Genomic DNA, 9376 nt, shown 5'->3' with positions numbered 1-9376 from the left:
TGTCTGTATGAAGCCTTTGGACCACATGAAGCCTTTGGTCTGGGTTTGTCTTCTTCCCTGGTGGTGTCATGATGACATTCACAGGAAGATTCTCAAGACAACTTTTGGGTACCCAGATCTTCTTCATAGGTGACCCATTCCTGCAGTTAGTACCAATATACCTAGCAAACACTTCACCATTTTGATTCTTAAACAGTTTATAGTTTGCATCAAAGGATTCATCAGTGATAATCGAGTTAGCACAAGTGAAGCCAGATAAGGTGGATGGATCCACTGAAGGTCCCTTTGTAGCAACCCATGTGGTTTTGGGGTACTGCCCAGGCTTCCAGTAAGAACCATCAACATTCATTTTCCTCTCGAACCCAACACCCTCTTTCCTAGGGTTTCAGTTCAGAATCTGCTTTTTGAGGACATCACATAGTGTCTGATGCCCTTTGAGACTTTTGTACATTCCTGTCTCAAGCAATGTCTTCAATCTGGCATTCTCATCAGTAATAGTAGTGGTATCCTCAGTTGAGGGGTTAGTTACCACATCAGCAGTTGAAGATATTGTAACAGTAGCAGCAGTAGAACATTCAGCAACAGAGGTAGCGTTATCACGCTCAAGGCATTTTAGACATGGTGGTTCAAATCCTTCCTGAGTGGGACTGATCTGTTGAGCGCGAAGTGACTCGTTCTCCTTTTGAAGATCTTCATGAGCCGCTCTCAATTTCTCAAGGTCTTGCTTCCTTTGAAGATAATCGTAGGAAAGCTTTTCATGAGTTGTTGAGAGCGTTTCATGACGACTTTCAAGTTCCTCGTACTTAACATGAAGATTTTTGATGTCTTCAATTAAGGACTGAGATCGGGTCATTTCCGCGTCCAACAGGTCATCGCTTTTGTCTAGCAATTTTTGAATATGTTCCATAGCTTTCTATTGTTCAGTTGCAATTTTACCAAGTGTTTTGTAGCTAGGTCTGGATTCACAATCAGAGTCATCTTCACTTGATGTTCGAAAGTAGGCATCGCATGAGTTTACCTTGGCACCACGTGCCATGAAGCAGTAGGTGGGGGCAGAGTCGTCCTTGTCATTAGCATCAGCGTTGGTGACGGAGCCATTGTCTTCGGCGTTGAATATGGACTTGGCAACATAGGCTGTAGCTAGAGCTAGGCTTGCCATGCCTGAATCAGACTCCTCCTCAGATTCCACCTCCGCCTCCTCAGAAGCAGACTCCTCCTCTGAATCCATCTCCTTGCCAACAAATGCACGAGCCTTGCCAGACGAGATCTTCTTGTATGATGAAGACTTGGACGAAGACTTGGAAGAAGACTTTGAGGATTTCTTCTTCTTCTTGTCATCAGAATCATACTCCTTGCTCTTCTTCTTCTTCTTCTTCCTCTTCTTCTTCTTGTTCTCGTTGTCCCACTGTGGACACTCAGAGATGTAGTGACCAGGTTTCTTGCACTTGTGGCATGTTCTCTTCTTGTGGTCATGAGTAGAAGCTTCATCATTTCTCGAGCTGCATCTTGAAGACTTTCTGAAGCCTTTCTTCTTAGTGAATTTCTAGAACTTCTTCACAAGCATAGCAAGCTCCTTTCCAATGTCTTCAGGATCCCCAGAACTGCAGTCAGATTCTTCTTTAGATGAGGAAAAAGCCTTTGCCTTCAAAGCGCGAGTTCGGCCATAGTTGGGACCATAGATATCTCTTTTCTCAGATAACTGCAACTCATGTGTGTTGAGCCTCTCAAGTATGTCAGACGGATCGAGAGTCTTGAAGTCAGGGCATTCTTGAATCATCGGGGCCAGGGTGTCAAATGAGCTGTCGAGCGATCTCAAGAGTGTCTTGACGATTTCATGCTTGGTGATCTTAGTGGCGCCGAGTGCATGAAGCTCATTTTGTGATATTAGTGAGGCGATCAAATGTGAGTTGTTCATTCTCATTTTCATTTCTCTTGAAGCGGTTGAAGAGGTTGCGAAGAACACTGATCCTTGAGTCTCTCTGGGTTGAGACGCCTTCATTGACCTTGTAGAGCCACTCCCAGACTAGCTTCGCAGTTTCCAGAGCACTCACACGACCATACTGTCCTTTGGTTAGATGACCACAGATGATGTTCTTGGTAGTGGAATCCAGTTGAATGAACCTCTTGACATCAGCAGGGGTGACACCTTCACCCGCCTTGGGAACGCCGTTCTTGACGACATACCAGAGGTCGACATCAATGGCTTCAAGATGCATACGCATCTTATTCTTCCAGTAGGGGTAATCAGTGCCATCGAAGACAAGGCACTCAATGGAGATTTTGATTATCCGTGCAGTCGACATAGCTAAAACTCCAGGTGGTTAAACCGAATCACACAGAATAAGGGAGTACCTTGCTCTGATACCAATTGAAAGTGCTAGTTATCGACTAGAGGGGGGTGAATAGGCGATTTTTATCAAAGTCTTCAAAACACAGGGGCTTTGAAGACAAACAATAGAACTGAGCCTATTGATTTGCAGTGGAAGGTAGAATACACTAGACAAGCCATAGTCAAGTAAGCAATGAAGTGAAAGCACGAAGACTATTAGCAACTAGGTAGTACGGATCAAGATGGAAGAGTATGAAGCCAAACACCAATAGTCGTCACACAGTGAAGTCAATGAGATCAAGGAAGCATGCAATGACTTCATGAAGACAAACTATAAGTAAAGAGAAGGAGAAGATAGAACCAGTAGCTTGGAGAGGACAGGGATTTGTTGGACCAGTTCCAGTTGCTGTGACAACTTTACGTCTGGTTAGGGAGGCTGAGATTCAACTCAGAAGACTGCGTCTTCACCTTATTCCCCATGAGCTAAGGACACCTAGTCCTCACCCAATCACTCTAGTAAGTCTTCAAGGTAGACTTCCAAACCTTCACAGACTTCGTTCACCGGCAATCCACAATGACTCTTGGATGCTCAGAACGCAACGCCTAACCGGTTGGAGGATACACAGTCCTCAAGTGTAATAAGTCTTCAGATCACGCGGACAGAAAGACTTCAGTGATGCCTAACACTCTTTGGCTCTGGGTGTTTTGGGCTTTGTCCTCGCAAGGATCTCTCTCTCAAATGCTTCTGCAGTGGGTTGCTCTCTAACGACAAAAGCCATGCACTAACTCTGAGCAGCCACCAATTTATGGTGTAGGGGGTGGGCTATTTATAGCCAGGAGGCAACCCGACCTGATTTGTCCGAAATGACCCTGGGTCACTAAGGAACTGACACGTGTCCACTTGTCAGATTTCAAACTCACGCGGCAGCTTGACTTGGGCTACAAGTAAAGCTGACTCATCCAGCTTTGGATAAGATTTGCTCTCATTGTCTTTGCTCGAAGACATAGGATTAGGTTGAGCATCACATCAGTCACTCAGACTTTGTTCACTTGGACCCCACTTAATAGTGCAGTGGTTCCTATGACTCAACAAAGAAGAAAAGGAAACTACGAAACAACTATGTCTTCGCACTCCATAGTCTTCACGTGAATTTCTTCTCAAGTCATAATCTTCGTTGTGAATATCTTCACATACCACCATTGTCTTCAATGTCTTCACACATTTTTAGGGATCATCTCCGGTAGGTAAACCGAATCAATGAGGGACTACTACCTGTGTTATCCTGCAATTCTCACAAACACATTAGTCCCTCAACCAAGTTTGTCGTCAATACTCCAAAACCAACTAGGGGTGGCACTAGATGCACTTACACAAATCCTAATCTCGATCTATGCCAACCGAACAAACACCATCGGAGACACTTGTAGAGCATCTTTATAGTCACCCAGTTACGTTGTGACGTTTGATAGCACACTAAGTGTTCCTCCGGTATTCGGGAGTTGCATAATCTCATAGTTATAGGAACATGTATAAGTTATGAAGACAGCAATAGCAACAAACTAAATGATCATAGTGCTAAGCTAACGGATGGGTCATGTCAATCACATCATTCTCTAATGATGTGATGCCGTTCATCAAATGACAACACATGTCCATGGCTAGGAAACTTGACCATCTTTGATTAACGAGCTAGTCAAAGTAGAGGCATACTAGTGACACTCTGTTTGTCCATGTATTCACACATGTACTAAGTTTCCGGTTAATACAATTCTAGCATGAATAATAAACATTTATCATGATATAAGGAAATATAAATAACAACTTTATTACTGCCTCTAGGGCATATTTCCTTCAGTCTCCCACTTGCACTAGAGTCAATAATCTAGATTACATTGTAATGATTCTAACACCCATGGAGTCTTGGTGCTGATCATGTTTTGCTCGTGAGAGAGGCTTAGTCACTGGGTCTGCAACATTCAGATCCATATGTATCTTGCAAATCTCTCTGTCCCCTTCCGACACTTGATGACGGAGGGAATTGAAGCGTCTCTTGATGTGCTTGGTTCTCTTGTGAAATCTGGATTCCTTCACCAAGGCAATTGCTCCAGTATTGTCACAAAAGATTTTCATTGGACCCAATGCACTAGGTATGACACCTAGATCGGATATGAACTCCTTCATTTGCTGCTTCCGAAGCAGCTATGTATTCCGCTTCACACGTAGATCCCGCCACGACGCTCTGCTTAGAACTGCACCAACTGACAGCTCCACCGTTCAATATAAACACGTATTCGGTTTGCGACTTAGATTCATCCGAATCAGTGTCAAAGCTTGCATCGAAGTAACCATTTACGACGAGCTCTTTGTCACCTCCATAAACGAGAAACATATCCTTAGTCCTTTTCATTTATTTCAGAATGTTCTTGACTGCTGTCTAGAGGTCCACTCCTGGATTACTTTGGTACCTCCCTACTATACTTATAGCAAGTCACACATCAGGTCTGGTACACAGCATTCCATACAGGATAGAACCTATGGCTGAAGCATAGGGAATGACTTTCATTTTGTCTCTATCTTCTGCAGTGATCGGGAATTGAGTCGCACTCAACTTCACACCTTGTAACACAGGCAAGAACCCTTTCTTTGACTGGTCCATTTTGAACTTCTTCAAAATCTTATCAAGGTATGTGCTTTGTGAAAGTCCAATTAAGCGTCTTGATCTATCTCTATAGATCTTGATGCCCAATATATAGGCAGCTTCACCGAGGTCTTTCATTGAAAAACTTTTATTCAAGTATCCTTTTATGCTATCCAAAAATTCTATATCATTTCCAATCAACAATATGTCATCCACATATAATATTAGAAATGCTACAGAGCTCCCACTCACTTTCTTGTAAATATAGGCTTCTCCAAAAGTTTGTATAAAACCATATGCTTTGATCATACTATCAAAACGTTTATTCCAACTCCGAGAGGCTTGCACCAGTCCATAAATGGATCGCTAGATCTTGCACACTTTGTTATCATCCTTTGGATCAACAAAACCTTCTGGTTGCATCATATACAACTCTTCTTCCAGAAATCCATTCAGGAATGCAGTTTTGACATCCATTTGCCAAATTTCATAATCATAAAATGCAGAAATTGCTAACATGATTCGGATAGACTTAAGCATCGCTACGGGTGAGAAAGTCTCATCGTAGTCAACTCCTTGAACTTGTCGAAAACCTTTCACAACAAGTCGAGCTTTGTAGACAGTAACATTACCGTCAGCGTCAGTCTTCTTCGTGAAGATCCATTTATTCTCGATGGCTTGCCGATCATCGGGCAAGTCAACCAAAGCCCACACTTTGTTCTCATACATGGATCCCATCTCAGATATCATGGCCCCAAGCCATTTTGCGGAATCAGGGGTCATCATCGCTTCCTCATAGTTCGTAGGTTCGTTATGGTCTAGTAACATGACGTCCAGAACAGGATTACCATACCACTCTGGTAAGGATCTTACTCTGGTTGACCTACGAGGTTCAGTAGTAACTTGATGTGAAGTTTCATGATCACTGTCATTAGCTTCCTCACTAATTGGTGTAGGAATCACTGGAAGTGTTTTCTGTGATGAAATACTTTCCAATTCGGAAGAAGGTACAATTACCGCATCAAGTTCTACTTTGCTCCCACTCACTTCTTTCGAGAGAAACTCCTTCTCTAGAAAGGATCCATTCTTAGCAACGAATATCTTGCCTTCGGATCTGTGATAGAAGGTGTACCCAACAGTCTCCTTTGGGTATCCTATGAAGACACATTTCTCCGATTTGGGTTCGAGCTTATCAGGTTGAAGCTTTTTCACATAAGCATCGCAGCCCCAAACTTTCAGAAATGACAACTTGGGTTTCTTGCCAAACCATAGTTCATATGGTGTCGTCTCAACGGATTTAGATGGTGCCCTATTTAACGTGAATGCAGCCGTCTCTAAAGCATAACCCCAAAACGATAGCGGCAAATCAATAAGAGTCATCATAGATTGCACCATATCTAATAAAGTGCGGTTACGACATTCGGACACACCATTACGCTGTGGTGTTCCAGGTGGCGTGAGTTGCGAAACTATTCCACATTGTTTCAAATGAAGACCAAACTCGTAACTCAAATATTCTCCTCCACGATCAGATCGCAGACACTTTATTTTCTTGTTACGATGATTTTCCACTTCACTCTGAAATTCTTTGAACTTTTCAAATGTTTCAGACTTATGTTTCATCAAGTAGATATACCCATATCTGCTCAAATCATCTGTGAAGGTTAGAAAATAACGATACCCGCCGCGAGCATCAATACTCATTGGACCGCATACATCAGTATGTATTATTTCCAACAAGTTTGTTGCTCGCTCCATAGTTCCGGAGAATGGAGTTTTATCATTTTCCCCATGAGGCATGGTTCGCAAGTATCAAGTGATTCATAATCAAGTGATTCCAAAAGCCCATCAACATGGAGTTTCCTCATGCGCTTTACACCAATATGACCTAAACGGCAGTGCCACAAATAAGTTGCACTATCATTATTGAACTTATATATTTTGGCTTCAATACTATGAATATGTGTATCACTACTATCGAGATTCAACAAAAATAGACCACTCATCAAGGGTGCATGACCATAAAAGATATTACTCACATAAATAGAACAACCATTATTCTCTGATTTAAATGAATAACCGTCTCGCATCAAACAAGATCTAGATATAATGTTCATGCTCAACACTGGCACCAACTAACAATTATTCAGGTCTAAAACTAATCCCGAAGGTAGATGTAGAGGTAGCGTGCCAACCGCGGTCACATCGATTTTGGAACCATTTCCCACATGCATCGTCACCTCGTCCTTAGCTAATCTTCGCTTAATCCGTAGCCCGTTCGAGTTGCAAATATGAGCAATAGAACCAATATCAAATACCCAGGCGCTACTGGGAGCATTAGTTAAGTACACATCAATAACATGTATATCAAATATACCTTTCACTTTGCCATCCTTCTTATCCGCCAAATACTTGGGGCAGTTCCGCTTCCAGTGACCAGTCCCTTTGTAGTAGAAGCACTCAGTCTGAGGCTTAGGTCCAGACTTGGGCTTCTTCACTTGAGCAGCAACTTGCTTGCCGTTCTTCTTGAAGTTCCCCTTCTTCCCTTTGCCCTTCTTCTTGAAACTGGTGGTCTTGTTGACCATCAACACTTGATGCTCCTTCTTGATTTCTACCTCCGTAACTTTTAGCATCGCGAAGAGCTCGGGAATTGTCTTATCCATCCCTTGCATATTATATTTCATCATGAAGCTTTTGTAGCTTGGTGGCAGTGATTGAAGAACTCTGTCAATGACACTATCATCAGGAAGATTAACTCCCAGTTGAGTCAAGTGGTTGTGGTACCCATACATTCTGAGTATATGTTCACCGACAGAACTATTCTCCTCCATTTTGCAGCTATATAACTTATTGGAGACTTCATATCTCTCAATTCGGGCATTTGCTTGAAATATTAACTTCAACTCCTGGAACATCTCATATGCTCCATGACATTCAAAACGTCGTTGAAGTCCCGGTTCTAAGCCGTAAAGCATGGCACACTGAACTATCGAGTAGTCATCAGCTTTGCTCTGCCAGACGTTCTTAACATCATCAGTAGCATCTGCAGCAGCCTGGCACCCAGCGGTGCTTCCAGGACATAATACTTCTGTGCAGCAATGAGGATAATCCTCAAGTTACGGACCCAGTCCGTGTTGTTGCTACCATCATCTTTCAACTTAGCTTTCTCTAGGAATGCATTAAAATTCAACGGAACAGTAGCACGGGCCATATATCTACAACAACATAGACATGCAAAATACTATCAGGTACTAAGTTCATGATAAATTAAAGTTCAATTAATCATATTACTTAAGAACTCCCACTTAGATAGACATCCCTCTAATCATCTAAGTGATCACTCCTACCGCTTGAGCACTGCGTTGGTTTTCCCTTGAAGAGGAAAGGGTGATGCAGCAAAGTAGCGTAAGTATTTCCCTCAGTTTTTGAGAACCAAGGTATCAATACAGTAGGAGGCCACGCATGAGTCCCTCCCACCTACACAAACAAATAAATCCTCGCAACCAACGCGATAAGGGGTTGTCAATCCCTACACGGTCACTTACGAGAGTGAGATCTGATAGATATGATAAGATAATATTTTTGGTATTTTTATGATAAAGATGCAAAGTAAAGAAAGTAAAACAAAAACGGCGCCAGAAATAGCTTGTTGTCGGGAGATTAATATGATGGAAAATAGACCCGGGGGTCATAGGTTTCACTAGTGGCTTCTCTCAAGAGCATAAATATTTACGGTGGGTGAACAAATTACTGTTGAGCAATTGACAGAATTGAGCATAGTTATGAGAATATCTAGGTATGATCATCTATATAGGCATCACGTCCGAGACAAGTTGACCGACTCCTGCCTGCATCTACTACTATTACTCCACACATCGACCGCTATCCAACATGCATCTAGAGTATTAAGTTCATAAGAACAGAGAAATACGTTAAGCAAGATGACATGATGTAGATGGATAAACTCATGCAATATGATATAAAGCCCATCTTGTTATCCTCGATGGCAACAATACAATACGTTCCTTGCTGCCCCTACTATCACTAGGAAAGGACACCGCAAGATTGAACCCAAAGCTAAGCACTTCTCCCATTGCAAGAAAGATCAATCAAGTAGGCCAAACCAAACTGATAATTCGAAGAGACTTGCAAAGATAACCAATCATACATAAAAGAATTTAGAAGATTCAAATATTGTTCATAGATAAACTTGATCATAAACCCACACTTCATCGGTCTCAAGAAACAGACCGCAAAAGAAGATTACATCAAATAGATCTCCATGAGAGAGGGGGAGAACATTGTATTGAGATCCAAAAAGAGATGAAGCCATCTAGCTAATAACTATGGACCCGAAGGTCTGAGGTAAACTACTCACACTTCATCGGAGAGGCTATGGTGTTGATGT

The sequence above is a fragment of the Triticum aestivum genome, chromosome 1D (genome assembly GCF_018294505.1).
Source record: "Triticum aestivum cultivar Chinese Spring chromosome 1D, IWGSC CS RefSeq v2.1, whole genome shotgun sequence".
In the NCBI taxonomy this organism is placed as follows: Eukaryota; Viridiplantae; Streptophyta; class Magnoliopsida; order Poales; family Poaceae; genus Triticum; species Triticum aestivum.
The sequence above is the reverse complement of the archived record's forward strand: the minus strand, read 5'-3'. Positions refer to the sequence as shown.